The sequence below is a fragment of the Triticum urartu genome, chromosome 7A, assembly GCF_056163025.1.
Source record: "Triticum urartu cultivar PI428250 chromosome 7A, HENAU_Tu73, whole genome shotgun sequence".
In the NCBI taxonomy this organism is placed as follows: domain Eukaryota; kingdom Viridiplantae; phylum Streptophyta; class Magnoliopsida; order Poales; family Poaceae; genus Triticum; species Triticum urartu.
Window position 1 is genome coordinate 567652909 of NC_141879.1, and position 15734 is coordinate 567668642.

The 15734-nt window shown below is 41.1% G+C and overlaps 1 long non-coding RNA gene and 2 pseudogenes across 1 annotated transcript; 1 reads left to right on the forward strand and 2 right to left on the reverse strand.

Moving 5' to 3' along the window:
• Window positions 1–509: 509 nt before the first annotated feature.
• On the forward strand, window positions 510–5205 carry LOC125524579 (uncharacterized). Its single transcript, XR_007290838.2, has 5 exons — window positions 510–650; window positions 2790–2898; window positions 3182–3229; window positions 3936–3982; window positions 4785–5205. It is a non-coding gene; the product is annotated as an uncharacterized LOC125524579 (long non-coding RNA).
• Window positions 5206–5517: 312 nt separating this feature from the next.
• Window positions 5518–8257, reverse strand: LOC125523158 (G-type lectin S-receptor-like serine/threonine-protein kinase At2g19130 pseudogene; annotated as a pseudogene).
• Window positions 8258–13542: 5285 nt separating this feature from the next.
• On the reverse strand, window positions 13543–15109 carry LOC147960473 (uncharacterized; annotated as a pseudogene).
• Window positions 15110–15734: the final 625 nt, after the last annotated feature.

The window sequence follows — 15734 nt, forward strand, 5'->3', positions numbered from 1 at the left end:
TAGTTGTAACCACTAAGCATCATAAGTAAACCTTCATAAATAAATCATTTTAAACCAGTTCAGATCTTAGAATTGGACACCCGTGCATGTCTGGGGATAGGGTATCCCCAGTCCATCAGAATGAAAGTCCACACAAATGCTTGCATTTTTCTAGATTTATTTCAGACGTTTTAGCGATGTGCACTTAGTAGGAGAAGACGTTCCATTGACTACTAAGGTGTCTACGACGACTTCGTCAATTTAAGATGATGCACGCATGTATGAGTGTGTGCGTATGTACCATGTTAAAACAACGGTTTTTCTATTTTACAGTCAACTGAAATACGGCGTTCATTCGAATTTTTCCACCGTCCGATCGTGCATCATGATTTGTTCCCGATGGCCACGCTTCGCGTCTTTTTTTAGCTTTTTTCTTTTTTGAATTTGCTATGTTTTCCTCTCTGTTGTCGCCCCTCATTTCCACGCGAGTGCTTGAGAGAGAGACAACAGTCAGGGAGCTACATGAAGAAGACACAGACAGAGCGAGTCAGAGTGCGGGAGAGAGTGTCGAGAGGGCGGCGAGCTCTTCCCCATTTCCATGGCGACTCTGGCGGCCATGCGCACTCTCGGTTCAGGTTTCTGCTCCGTCGTTTCCGCGGTCCTGTGTATAGGTTGGCCTTCGTCTCTCCCGCGCCCCCTCCCCTGTTTTCTACCTTTCTTGCAGAGATTTTAGGTGTTAGTTTGAGTTCTCCCCCCGGCCCCGTTCCATGGCGATTCTGGCGGCCATGTGCGCTCTCATACGAGATTTCTGCTCCATCCCTGTTGGTCAGAGCTGGGTGTGTAGGCGTTGGTCGAAGTTGGTTTGTAGTAGTTATTTTTCAGAGTTGGGCATTTTAGGGTGGGTCGGGATGGAGATTTGGAGCTTCTAGGGGATATCCAGCTCGTTTTCAGTTCTGGCGACGTGATTATTTGGTGTAGTTGCTCTGGTTGTATGCTAAATTCCAAATCAGGTTTTTCTTAGTTCAAGATGTTCTGTAGGGGGTATGGGTTAGTTTTTCTTCGGAATCTGTTATTTGCAGTGTAATTTTTCCTTTTCGAATTGTACATGGAGGTTTGGTATGGATGTGCATGCTTCTGTTAAACTTAGTCTCTTTGTTTAGTAAGGTGCCACTGTGGTTATGTACCATTTTTGAATGTGGTTACTGGTTAGCCTAGTGTTAGTTTTTTTCCGTCAGCACTATTACTATGAACTTTGTATACTGTATTGTTTTTGTTTTCCTAGGGATGTGTGTAACTCTTACAGATTTTTGTATTTCTTGCAGGAATTATTGTGTCCTTGTTGTAGTTATTTTGTACTGTTGTTTAATGTTATTTTTCAGATTATATCAATTTTTCTCCCAGATTTTAGTTTACTCTAGCATTTTTAGCATTGTCAGATTTTTGTTTTCCATTGGGTAGTGATTTCACCTTGGATATGTATGCGATTTACATGGTTAACTTTCCTGAAACTTAGATTTGAGAAGGCATGTAAATCTGAATTTTTAAAATAATGTAACTGTAACAGTGTAATTATAGATTTTTAGGACTGCAATTATAGTTCTTTTAGAACAGTAACGTACGAACAAAATAATATAAACTCCAGTCCGCACCCAATTATATGAGTAGTGATGTAAATCTGTAGTGATTGATTTTACACTTAGGCTTGTATAAATTTAGTTTCCTTTCTCTGTAAATTTGCATCACTAGTTTTGTAAAGATTAATTCAGTTTCTGGAATTTAGATTAAATTTCAATTAAGTGGTTTGTAGTTTACACTCGCCTGTATATATTTACTATTGTATTTTTTCTGTATTTTTGCAACATTAGTTACGTAAAATTTGCAGATTAGTTCAGTTCTTAAGTGGTTTTACACTTAGGCTTGTATAACCTTACAAATTTTTCTGTAATTTTGCAACATTAGTTCTATAAAACTTAGTTCAGTAGTTCTGGAATCAAGATAAAATACGTATCTAGCAGTTTGTATTTCTACAGTCATGCTTCCATAGATTTTACAGTTATATTTTCTCTGTAAATTTCCTTCAGTAGTTCTGCAAACCTGCCAAGATAGTTCACTTGTTAATTGGTTTTACTCTTAGGCTTGTATAAACTTACAACTTTTTTCCTGTAATTTTGGAACATTAGTTTTGTAAAACTTTAGTTCAGTTTATGGAAACAGATTAAATACGTACTTTACCAGATTGTAATTTACAGTCATGCTTCTACAGATTTTACAATTGCATTCTTTCCGTAAATTTGCTTCAGTACTTCCATAAAACTTCCAGAATAGTTCACTTCTGGAATGAAGAGTTCATATGTATTAAGTGGTTTTGTAATTTACCTTTTCGCTTGTATAGATTTCCAGCTGTATTTTTTTTTATAATTTTTATCAGTAGTTTTGGAATCAAGACTAAACATGAACAAAGCGGGTTGTAATTGTTTTTTGGTCTTTTTTTATAGATGTTACAGTTGCATTTTTCTGTAATTTACACTTGGACTGAATTAAGTTGTATCGGTTTGCATATATTTACTGTTAGGTTGGTATAGATTTACAGTTTTATTTTCTATCTAATTTTGCATGAGCTGTATAGCTGAAGGATACTATTTTCCCTTTCCATTTTAGCATTTGTATATATGAATGATTTCTATATAATACTTAAGTGGTTTTCCGAATTATACATTATTTACATTTATATATTACTGAAATGAGTTATAGTTGCATCATTTTCCTTCAGTTCTGATTTTGTTTTTGATTTTTGTTTTTGATTTTTGTAGAAACAAAAGAGGTCTAATGGTTTTCCAGTGTCATTAACCTTCACAAGATATTCTGGGAAGTTTTTTTGCTTCAGTTGTTGATGCTTTGAGACCTAGGCAGATTTCCAAGGTAATGTTTGTGTTTGTGGTATTTTCCTTTTCTTTTTCTAATTTATTTTCTTTTTTATTTCAGTTCTGTATCTTATTCAATATCATGTTGTCAAAGAGGCAGATTTCCAATGGATTTTTATTTTTTTTTTGCATTCAGCAAATCTGGATCTGCTTGTCCTTGTTCTGCCCCCTGTAAATTAGATCACCAGTTTACTGTGTTAGTTAGTAATTGGGTTCATGTTTCTGTCGAGTCAAGCAGTAGGTATCTTACAGTTTCTTGTCTGTTTGCACTATTTTTTCAGGTCCCAAGTTGTAAAGCATGATCCGGTGTAAGTGCTTCCGCTGGATTTGTAAGTCTTTTTTATGCTAGTTGTTCCTGTGTAAAAGTCAAATAAGCAGCTAAACATGATATCTGCATTTCTAGTAAGTAGTAACAGAACATTGTAGGTTTATCAATTCTAGGTTTTCTTCTTACGGCAAACCAGTTGTCTGACAATAGTAACTGAGTGAATGTATACATTCCCTGCAGTTTATAGCAAGTGTTAGATGTATATCGACAAAACATTAAATATTCTTTTGCTTCAGAATATATGGAAATTGTCTGCTCCGCATTTACATTAAGAAATGAAATGTCATTTTCCCCAAAGAGTATGTGAAGGATTGTTGTCCCTGCTCAATATAAAAACATTTCCCTACATTGGCAAAAAATGATGGAGAGCATGCAGTGCAGTTTTTTTTGAAGATTCATATGTTTCAACTGCAGTTTTATTTGTTTTTGATCTGTAGTATTCATGTATTTGTCTGTACATCCCCATACTATTTTTCCATAGACTTTATGTATGTTGGGTAGTACTAGCCTGCTCCTTAGGCGGTTTTCCTTTTATACACTGACCTTGAAGGGTTTATACTGTGCATGCGTCACTGTAAATACCTTGATGCGTCACTGTAAATACCTTGATGCATGTATGTATGTCGGGCAATACTGTTTTTCTAGTTTGTTCCTTAGGTTGTTATTCCTTTTCTACAGAGAGCTTATAGGCTTTTTGTACTGTGCAGGTGTGTTTGTATGATTGGTAATACCGAATTTAAAGGTTGGTTCCTAGGTTAGTATTGTTGCTTTTCCTTTTTACAGTGATCTTAAAGGCAATTTACTGTGTATGCGCAACTGTTGGTAGTATGATTGATGTATGTATGCTGGGAAAAATTATTTGTCCAGCCTAATTCTCAGGTTGGATTGTAGATGTGTTTTACAGTTGAAACCTTAGTTTTTTATGCATGTATGTATGTTAGGGAAGACCATTTTTCCAACCTACTTCTTACTTGGGATTGTAGATGGGCTTTTCATGCATGCATGTGTTGTGTAATACCAAATTTTTACGCTGGTTCTTAGCTTAGTATTTCTTTTGCTTTTTACAGTGAGATTTAAGGCAATTTACTGTATACATGCGACTGTAAGTTCGTATGATGCATGTATGTATATTGGGGAAAAACATTTTTACCAGCCTACTTCTAAGGTTGGATACTTGGATTGTAGATGTGCTCTTACAGTTGGTATGTAGGCGAGTTACAATTTTTATATTCCAGTAAATCATGTGTTTTTTACAGTTAAAACCTGAGCTTCTGATGCCTATTTTTGTAATTTTCCTGTTGTTCACTGATGCTACAGTTTGCTGCTTCTGACATGTTAACTACTTCACGAGTTATTTACTTCTCTCTACTTTTTCTGTGTAAATGCCAACAAATGATGAATTTACAGTAGCAAAAGAGTGGAGTTATAGTGTGTTGTTTTTGTAATCTGTTCAATTTCTACTTGGAAGTCACTATATATCTAGTTTGCTGTGGTGTGCAGTAGTCACTGAATTTTTACAGTCCCTAAATCTCTGAATTCCTGTTTTCCTATGTCAGATCTTTCTTTATGATGGAGCATTTGTGTTGTTCTTGGGGGTAGAAGTGTTCCAGGTGTGAAGAGAATAACAAGGGATCGATCAGATGTGAATGGGATGAAGTGATTCTGTGAGCAACTACCAGATTTGCCCCATGTTCAGGTGCAAAGGGGCCTCAGATGCAACAGTCAGGTTTAGTGCATTTATTACACTGTTACGTTTTTTACTGAAACTATTTTGGTTTTCAGTCCTTTTTTGTCTCGTGATATAAATTCACATACATTCATTTTTTCTGTTGTTTCTTTTGTCGTACATACATATATACATACACGTGTCATGTTGTCACTGGATGAAAAAATTGATTGAAGTCCAATTTGTTTCGAGTCGACTGTAATATAGACACTCCCTAAATAAAAGTAGTATTCTAATAAAATAGCTAGCATGTAGGCGGACAGGTTGATGACTAGTTTATAAGTGATGATATTTGTGAGTTCAGATAGCCTTCAAAATTTATCATTTAATTGGTGTACTTGTTTCTTTTTTTATTAATAGTTTTTTTTTGGTTTTCTCAATTTATTCACTAAGTGAGTTAGTATTGCCGTACGATGTCAAATGCACTATAAGATGCAAGAAAATAATTAATTATCATATCATTCTAGATTTTATGATCCTTGAGCTATTACACGCTCCAAACGAGAACCATAAAATTTGCTGAAGCAAATAAAATAGAGATCAAATGAACTATAAGATGCAGGAAAGAAATTATTTATAATATTATATGACCTTTGAGCTATTACACATCCAAACGAGAACCATAAAATTTGCTGAAGCAAATAAAGGTAGCATACACAATACAAATAGTTAGAATTATTACATCGAAGTGACATCAGAGCATTATGTTGTTATAGCCGCAAGCAGTCTTGGCATCGGAGGCATATCAAGCTCCATTAGACCCTCAAGAACTCTGACCACTTCACCCATTGTTGGCCGCTCCAGCTCATTATCCTGGATACACCAACATGCTACATTGCAAACTCTTTCAACCTCATCCAAGTTAAAGTCACCATGTAATTCTGGATCTACCAAGCTCTGCACATCTCCCTCATGAAGCTTGTTGATGGCTTGCACAGGGAAAAAAGTGACATGGTCGTTGCTGCTAGTGTGCACAACAGACGCATTCCTTCTTCCCGATATGATTTCTATCAGTACCATGCCAAAGCTGTAAACATCGACTTTTGATGTAATAGCAACCCCGCTAAGCCACTCTGGGGCAAGATACCCTGTAGTTCCCCTGAATGTAGTTAGAACCCGGCTAAAATCCCTTCCTATGACCGATGCCAACCCAAAGTCTGCAATTTTAGGGACAAACGATTCATCGAGAAGTACATTTTCTGGCTTGATATCACAGTGTATGATGCATTCGCGGCAACTCTGATGCAGGTAGGACAATCCTCTAGCAACTCCGATGGCTATCTGATATCTGGTGCTCCAGTTGAGGACTGTACCATTGCTTTGGAACAGATGGGAATCAAGAGAACCATTGCACATGTGTTCATATACAAGCAGCCTCTTATCACCATGACAACAGAAACCAACCAATTTGACCAGGTTGATGTGCTGGATCAGTCCAAGTGCACTTACCTCTGCCCTGAATTGCTTCTCTCCCTGACGCGCACCTTCAAGCCTTTTCACTGCTACACTAGTCAGGTCACTTAGAACTCCCTTAAATACAGTCCCAAAACCTCCTGCTCCTAGCTTCACTGAGAAATTCTTTGTAGCACGGCCCAAATCGGCGTATCTAAAGGCAACAACTCCAACACTACCTTGATTGGTGGCCTGTGATGACATACCACACCAGTTGAATCTGTTCCTTAAGATCACCAGTAGCAGCATGAGCATCAGCAACCCAAAACTGATAACGCTTGCAGCAATAACAGCTCCAGCTGCTGGTTTTCTTTTACTATCTCTTGTTGAACTTGGAACATCTCCCGCAGCAAGGCGAATGTACAGAGTATATTCAGAGCTGATCTCGATGCCATCATCCTTGTTTACACTGAACAACTCCCCTTGCCAAACAGAGCATTTGCTGTCATGGTAGGAGTAAGCAGTGCAGGAGCAGTTGGTGAGGCAGGCCCATTCGCATTCGCTCCGATTTGCAGGAGCATGCTGTAAACTCTGGGGACCATAGGGTAATGTCACACGAGCTATGGGGTGGAACACGTCTGTGGAACTCCTGTTGCCATTGCAATCCAGCGGAGTGTTTCTGGAGCACCCTCCTGTCCGGTCACCGAGCTCCCAATCCTGAGGCGACGTTCTGGAGAAGCTCTCCATGCACTCGCATGGCGGGTGCGAGCTGCCGGTGCAGACGGTGAACGGTCCGCAGGCGGCGTATGGGGTGCAGGGATCGGCTGGGTTGACGTAGATGCTATGCCATGCCTGGTTGTCTTGCGACCACACGTTCAGCCTGGCCTGACCAAACACGTCCATGAAGAGGAACGAAGAGATCTCATCTGGTGAGGTGTACATGTAGTACTCCTCCTCCCTGTTGTTGACGTATTCTGGGACAACCATGCTGGTCTGTGGGCTCATTTGCAGCAGCTTCGTGATTGCTGGGATCTGCATCGACGAGTGGTCGTCAGGCGACCACCACCAGTACACTTCGGAAGGGTAGCCTCGACGCCTGGCGGTCACCATCCTTGTGCCATTGGTTACCAGTCCCACGCTGAAGGAGCCGAGGCCCGGATCGATCCGGCTCTTCCACGAGATGCCGAGACGGTTCAGGCCGGTGACCTTGTTCCAGCCGATCTTGGCGCCTGGGAGCAGGACGTCGGTTGGGTCGTCGAAGCTCTGCCACAGCACCTCACTTGACAGGCTTTCTATGACGAGGTTTCCACTGCCCAAGAGGATGGCCCTCGTGTTGCTGGTGTTGGTTCTAGCATTGGAGATGTTGGTGTTGGTTCTAGCATTGGTGATGTTGGTGGACCAGACAACGGATTGGGTGGCGTTGTTTAAGACGACAAGGTTGCCATCTTCTGAGACTTGAAGCTGTGTTGCTCTCAGATCGGGTCCGGCGATTGGCGTCTCCCGGTTTGCGACCCAGACGGGAGTGATGACATGGATCTTGTTGAACCATATGGCAAGGTACCAATGTGGAGAGGTGGATGACTTGCTGCTGTTGCCGGCACCGGGCTGAAAGAAGCCAAGCGCGAACTTGCCGTTGCTGGAGACGAGCTTGTCGCCGACGGCAAATGGCTGGCCTGGCGCGAGAGTATCGTGTTTTGTGGCTATGCTAGGAGGAATAGTGTGCATGGAGAGGAGGAGGAGGCCGAGGAACATGTGGAGGGTAGCCATGGCTGCTTTGCATGTATGTCTGCTTGCCCTTCCTCGGCTCTGCCATTTAACGAAGGAGGCTTAGGAGAGTAGAGGAGATAGGGAGAGCGGACGTCCTGGACGCAGCGGCATCTGGACGCCAATGGTTGGCCTGATCGAGGTGATGCGCGCATTAAATATTGGTGGGAACGACAAAGACAGCATACATCATTATATATAGGTGAATACCGTGGCCACATGGCTGACACAAGGACCTTGTTTCATCTACAGCGCGGTGGGGGTGTGCCTTGCTGCCTTCAACGGCCAATTTTGATGTTTTGACCATTTTGTGAAACTTAAGCCGAATTTAGCCCTGGTCTCAAATTTTTTTTTTGGGATCTGATCTTTTTTCTACCGTCGAGGTTGATGGCGGTAGGGTATAACTGTCCAAAGCCATAGACCTTGGCGGTAGGATTCGACCGAGCCGTGACGTCCGTTTGATATGAAAAATACCCTATCCTCAGGGTCCTTGACGATAACTGTGCAACACTACCGTCAAAAAGCCATGCATAGCGTCTGGCACGCATGCCACAAGTGCGATTTGATATATTGGGTTTCAACGTACTTACTTGAACTTCTGAAGTCAACTCAGCTAGAGTTGATGGTACTACTTCTGTCGTACATGCATTATTGTAGAAGTAAAATTACTAGGCTCCAAAGCTCCGACCATGAAGCAGGGGGCTATAGTACTAGTGGTACTACTCTTAGGTGATACCAGCCCTTCTTATATGCTATCATGATATCAACTTAAAAAAAATTCAAATTTAAACTTGTCAAAAAATTCTGAAAAAAATTCATGGATGTACAAAGAAAAAAGACAAATCCATCATGATAGCGTCAAAAAAAGACAACTAAAAATGACACTATTCACATCTGAATTTGTCTTTTTTTCTGTTTTTCTATGTGTATGTCGAATTTGAGCTGAATTTTTTAGGGGTTGTCAGACATATATGTCATGAACATCCATGATTTTTTTTCAGATTTTTTTGACAAGTTTAAATTTAAACTTTTTAAGTTGATATCATGGTAGCATATAAGCTTTGGAATCACCTGATAATTTCCGGCAAACTGAAAGCCAGCGCCCCACTATACTCTAACTAGCACGTCATCTTGATGGGAATCGCGAGGGACCGCGCATGTAGATGCTGCTGCGTCTAGCGATGCAGTTCTCAGGAGGTAGGTTCAAGACAAGGAGAGGGAAGACAATGCAGACGAATAGGCGACGACGACGCTGCTTGCATGCGGGCTCAAGTTCGTCCAGTTGTTGATCACGACAAAAATAGTGCAGACTTAGCGAAACTAGGGCCCAGGACATGCAATGAAGAGGCTGTTTAGTTTGTGACTAACTTTGCTACAGATTGTCACACCTAAGGTTAGGTAAATCAGACCAACTTAGATGAGTGTTTGGTTCAAGCCACATCTTAGGCAAGCCACACTTGTATCCCACATGGCATACATATAAAAAGTGTGGCAAAGATTCTCTTAGACTTGTCAACTTGTGGCTCTCATTTTAATGAACTAGTTTTAGACAAGTTTGACAAAAATGTGTGACAAAGTATGGTAATACTAGTCCTAGAACCAAACAGTCCCGAAGAATATGGGTCCTGGGTGTTCACATTGGCGAATCATTCCAGTTAAAAAGGTGGGAGCAGCTAGATGTCGGTCGACTGAAAATATAATTCGGGTCGGTCGACTGACAAAAAACTGTTTCAGTCGATCATACTACAGAGTACGCCAGCTGCCTAGCAGGCCCATAAGCAAGGAATCTATATTCTTTAGCGTCAAGTGCTCATGACCGCTAGCAAGAGTCTGCAAACAATGCTTGCTTGGGCCATGTGCCTGTGTCCTGTAGCGTCAAGTGCTCTGCATGCCCACGCACATAAAAATAATGTAGCAAGCAAGCAAAACATCTAACTGGTTCTGCACATGATGGGACCATATGTTTCAATGCATTAAGGCATGATTAATAGTACAGCCAGTTGCAGTTGCTGGCTGTTTGACGTTGAAATGTCATTTATAGTCAATCTTATAGCCAGCAAATACAATAGCTACATATAAATGAGTACTACTTTATTGGTACATGGCCCACCTCCCTCTCTCACAAAGTCTTTAGGAGCGCGCAGCCAGCTGTTAATTTGTAATCCGCTTCTTTTCTCTTTCTTGTTCTCTCTCTGCCAAGTAAGCAAAAATATATTATTTAAAGCCTTACAATTCGCTTACTCACCTTATTGTACTTGCTCTTAAGACATTCAGACGGGCACTTAGAGCATGATTAATAGTATAGCCAACAACCGGGCTATATGAAGTTGCCATGTCACTTATAGCTAACCTAATAGTCCGCTCATACAACAGTTACACGGACTAATATACTACTCCTTCCGTTCCATAATGTAGTGTCTATAGATTTTTGCAAAAGTCAAACATTACAAATTTTAACCATATTTATAGAGAAAAGTAGGTACATTTAGAATACCAAATGCACATCATTGGATACATCAGGAGTTATATTTTCAGAATGTATATGTTTGGTATTGTAGATGTAGACTGTTTTCTCTATACATTTGGTCAAAGTTGGTAAAGTTTGACTTTCACAAAAATCTATAGGCACTACATTGTGGAATGGAGGGAGTATACAATTAATACATGGCCCACTCTTTCCTCTCACAAAGGGTGTTGGAGCTCGTGCTAGAGCCGGCCGTAAACTTGTAGCCCGCTTCTCTTCTCTCTCCTCTCCTCTCTCCTCCACCTAGACATAAATCTGACGTGGCATCTCTTATAGCCCGCCTACGCCATCCTATTGTACTTGCTCTTAGGGCATCTCAAAGGTGGACTCGTAAACCTCCCGCGGCTGTCCGAACCACGGAAGCCATCCAACACGGTTGTATCGGTCCGGACGCGATTTATCCCGCAAACCAGAGACAAACGTGGGGGAGGTTTGCAGGAGTCCGGACACACGAAAGTCGCTCTCCGCCCTCTGGCCCACCCAAAAGGAAGGCCGAGCCCGCGCTTTTATAGTATCCCGCATTATTTCCGCGCCAAAATCCCCCACTCTCTTCTTCCGCTCTCAGTCGCTCTCCGTCCAATTCCCGCTCTTTTTTCCCATGCTCTCCTTCCCTCCGCTACCGGCGCATGGAACCATCGGAGAACTTGTCGGAGATGGAGCCGACGGAGGTGCCGGGGGATCCGAGCATCACGCTCACTCAAAAGATCAGCTCGGATAGATGCGGCAAAGTTGTCGCGTCAAAGCGAAGGCCGCAAAGGAGAAGCTGAAGAAGCGTGGTCGCCGGTGGGCCTGGTGGTTGCGATGGGCGTGGCGGACGGCGCCAGACGGGCGTGTCCACAATACAGATGGCGCTGTGGCAGGAGCCTTACAAGCCTCCGTACTACGCCGCCGCCAAGCAGCTCGCAAAGCCCGTCGGTACGGTTTCTTACATCGTCGATGTTAACTCGGCGCCACTCTTCTCCGAGTATTCTTTGCCGTTGCTCGTCCGGGCGAGGACGGCAGCCGGAGAGCACATGGGTGCCCGCGCGCCGTTTGCTGCAATGCCGAGAGCGGGGGAGCCGACGTACAATAAGGACGGCTAGGATGGCCGGTCCGACAGGGCAGAAATGCACGAAATGCCGGACCGATGTTCTTTTGGATTCGGGCATGTAAAAACTAAACATATTTGCCCTCTTTTGGTTGTGACCAAGGATGCGATCTGGCGCGGATGTGGTCGGGCGCGTTGTGTGGATCAACGTAGATTTGAATTTGAATTTGCTGGTGGACATATACATGCTACGATTGAATGGTGTCCTCCCGCATCCGTGTCCGCGTAATGGCCCCCCGTCCGTGGACGAATGCGGGAGAAAATTTGTGAGTTGCCGTTGAAGATGCCCTTACATACATTATCTATAAAAGTGTGCTACTGCTATATATAACTTACTAACCATGTACAACAACAAATGCCCAAAACTCCCAAAAGAAGAAAATATTAAACCAGTTCCTATGAAAGCTACGTTGTTCTACACATGCACTGCAAACTCACGAGAAGGTGTGCACTATTAACCCAATAACCAAAGGAAGAAAAAGGCCAATCACATGTAATTCTAATACTTGTGGTGGTGTCACCTTAAAGAATAAATGAAAAAAAAAGGTTTTTAAGAAAGAATGAATTAGTGGCATTTCTATTACCGAAGAAATAACATATAAACAAATTGAAAAATAATGAAATTTTCTTGCATACAATTTACACCGGAATTATGGTTTTTTATAGTCCGCAAAAATTCACATATAATAATTTAAAGAAAATTAAATAAAAAATAAAAAATTATTTTTTCTAAGAAAGAATGGATTAGTGACATTAGAACCCTTTAATAAGAAAGAAGATGACAAAACTTTAAAAAACATGCACTGAAATTGCACCTTTTGTAATATGCAAAGAAAAAGCATATACTAATTCAATTTTCGCACTCTAGTATAATTTATGCACCTATTTCGTAGTACATGTGTGTATACATTTCATAATGATGAATGAATTAGTGACATTAGTATTACCATTCAAGAAAAAGGAAAAGATAACAAATATAAAACAAATAAGAACAAAATTTTCACACAATTTTTTGAGGGAAATTGCACTTTTCTAATATGCAAGAATAAGCATATAATAGTGTAATTTTCGAAAAGAAGAAGTTTTTTTAGTAAGGAATGAATTAGTGGCATTGGTATTTCCCTTAAAGAAGAAATAAAAAATAAAATAAAAATACTGAAGTTTCCTAAAGAAGAATGAATTAGTGACATTGGTATTACCCTTTAAGAAGACAGAAAAATGACAAAATTACACATAAATTGCTTTTTATAATATGTAAGAATAAGTGTATAATAGTGAAATTTTCATGAAAACGAAGTTTCCTAAGAAGGAATGGATTAATGGCGTTGGTATTACCCTTAATGAATAAAGAAAATGGCACAAAAACAAAATAATGAAGTTATATAAGGAAGAATGAATTAGTGGCATTGGCATTACCCTTCCAGAAGAAAAATAGAAACATAAAACAAATAAAGAAAAAATGCACATAATTTACACAAAAATTGCGCTTTTTCATAATATGCAGGAATTGGTTTATAATAATGAATTTTTCGGAAAAGGAAGTTTCCTAACAAGGAATTAATTATTGACGTTGATATTAAATAAGAAATAAAATGAAATAAAAAACAAATAAGAACTATGATGTCCTTTATCTTGCATCTTGTGGCAAAATCAAACCACTTCAAAATAAGCTGATTGACCCCTTGTCGCTCCCCAAGGCAACATAAGGCCGGGCGAATCCTAGTACACCCTAGAAGGTTGCGATTCCCTTGCGGCCACTGCGCGACCCGGGAAAATGGTTGGCGGATTTTCAAGATGGCTGCAGGGGCAGCCAATCGGTCATCACCTTACATCGAAGCAGCCTCTCCTCTCCCAGTGACGAGGATTGAAGGAGGTGCGACAATGACCGAAAGTGGGGTGGCCAACAACTGGTTCCGGCAATTTATCAAGCGCCGTGGGCAGGCCTAGCGAGAGGTCGTCAGGGTTAAAAAATTGTATAGAGGTTGTTAGCAGTGATAGATTTGACGACCAGTGTGTGTACTCCATGTGAAAATTTATGATCTCGCCTCTCCGGTTGGACCATGCAATGCTGACCATGCAATTAGGAGAATGACATACTAAAAGAATGGTAGGAAATTTACCAACATTAGCAGTCTTGTCGTTGTTCTCATTCTGACGCATGTCCCAGCGGTCCTTGCATGATGAAGCCCAATGTTCTTCACTACCACATACATGGCACTTTCCTTTCTTCTTAAAAGTCTCCTTCTTGAAGTTGGCATGTTGTGGGGCTTTGTACTTGCCATCAAATCTTCCTTTGCCTGTAAAGTTGTTCTTGTTCTTGGGTTTGTGGGGTTGAATTTTTTTCTTTTGTACCAAGTTGGCACTAGAATTCCCCTCATGGAAAGGAGCGCGTTTGTCTTTTGCCTCGTCTTCTCTTCCACATCAAGAGTGCCAATAAGATCGACAACAGTAAACTCTTGCCTAGCAAAATTTCTCCACGAAGGAGGAAGCTTGGCAATGATGCCTCCAGGTAACACACAATTGAGGTGCTCAAGTTCCTCTGTGAGCGACTAGATCTCATGAGCCTGCTCTACAACGGAGCGGTCATCAATCATCTTGTAGTCATTATATTGCTCCATGGCGTACAATTCACTTCTTGCGTCTGAGACTCCAAACTTGGTCTCAAGCGCATCCCACATATCCTTACCGACCATGATGGTCATGAAGGGGCGACAATCTTGTCGCCAAGAACACTCAGAACAACACCTCGAAAAAGGGTGTCTGTAGCCTGGAAAGCTTGCTCTTGTTCAACATTAAGCTCTCCCTCTGGCTTGCCCTTAGAGGGGTGAAAACAATTCATGGTGGTAAGCCAAGGAACTGCCCTCGCACGCAATCTCTTATAATTCACACCCTCAAACACATAACTCAAACACAGAAGGCTTAAGAGTAGTAGCAAATGCAATTGGAGAAAATTGCCTACACACATCAGGTTTTTGGATTGTTGAATAATTAGGCATTTTTCGGTAGAATTTAATCCAGAAAAACTATATGAAAAACATGATAGTGAAGATAATCAAGACAAACAACAAATTGTTGAAACTAGTCATACAATCGAAATCATAAGGAAAAGACATCATATTTATATTGATTGCTACTAGTAGTACTCCAAACACTAACCCTAACAAAAAGGATAGAATGACATACAAAGCAGCAGAAGCAGAAGCAGATGCACCGTTCGTCATGTCGTCGAAGAGGTCGTCGACGCTGGGGAAGAAGTCGTCGTTGGGCAACTCGTTGTTGATCACAGCCACGATGAACAAAGATCCAGCAGTCGCGCGGAAGCGCTCCCCAAAAGCCCGATCGCTCCTCTCCCGTACCGGATCACAAGAGACGGAGTTTCGGAGGCCTGCTGTCTCATTCCCTGGTACACGCCGGGAAGCGAGATGAGAAATAGATAAGCGGCGCAATGTTATGGAACGAAGCGATGTGTTGTGTGTCTTGTTGGGAAGAGGAACGACCTCTTATAGGCGTGACAATGTGAAACTGAAAATAGACGCACTAATTCCCATTAAGAAGAGGAGAAAAGGGCGCACTAAAAATCCTATTAAGTGGTCAGTTTCGTCTTTCATTAGTAGGCCAATCGTTTCAATGTACTAATGAAGAAATGAAACCGAAACAAAAACATTGATGCCATCAATTGAGAGATGAATGGCAACATTCACAACCATTTGGTTTCATTTTCCACCAGCGCAGAACTTTCAGCTTTTTTCTTGTCATGCATGAACGTGCCACATGGGCCTATGGGTTTCCCTACAAATTATTGGATATAACAGATGGTCTAAATCCCAATAATTCTAACAATTATACTGTCACGTCTTTTTACTGAAACTATTTTGGTTTTCAGTCGTTTCTTGGTCTCGTGACATAAATTCACATACATTCTTTTTTTCTGTTGTTTCTTTTCTCGTACATACATATATACATATACATGTCATGTTACTGGATGAAAAAATTGACTGAAGTCCAATTTGTTT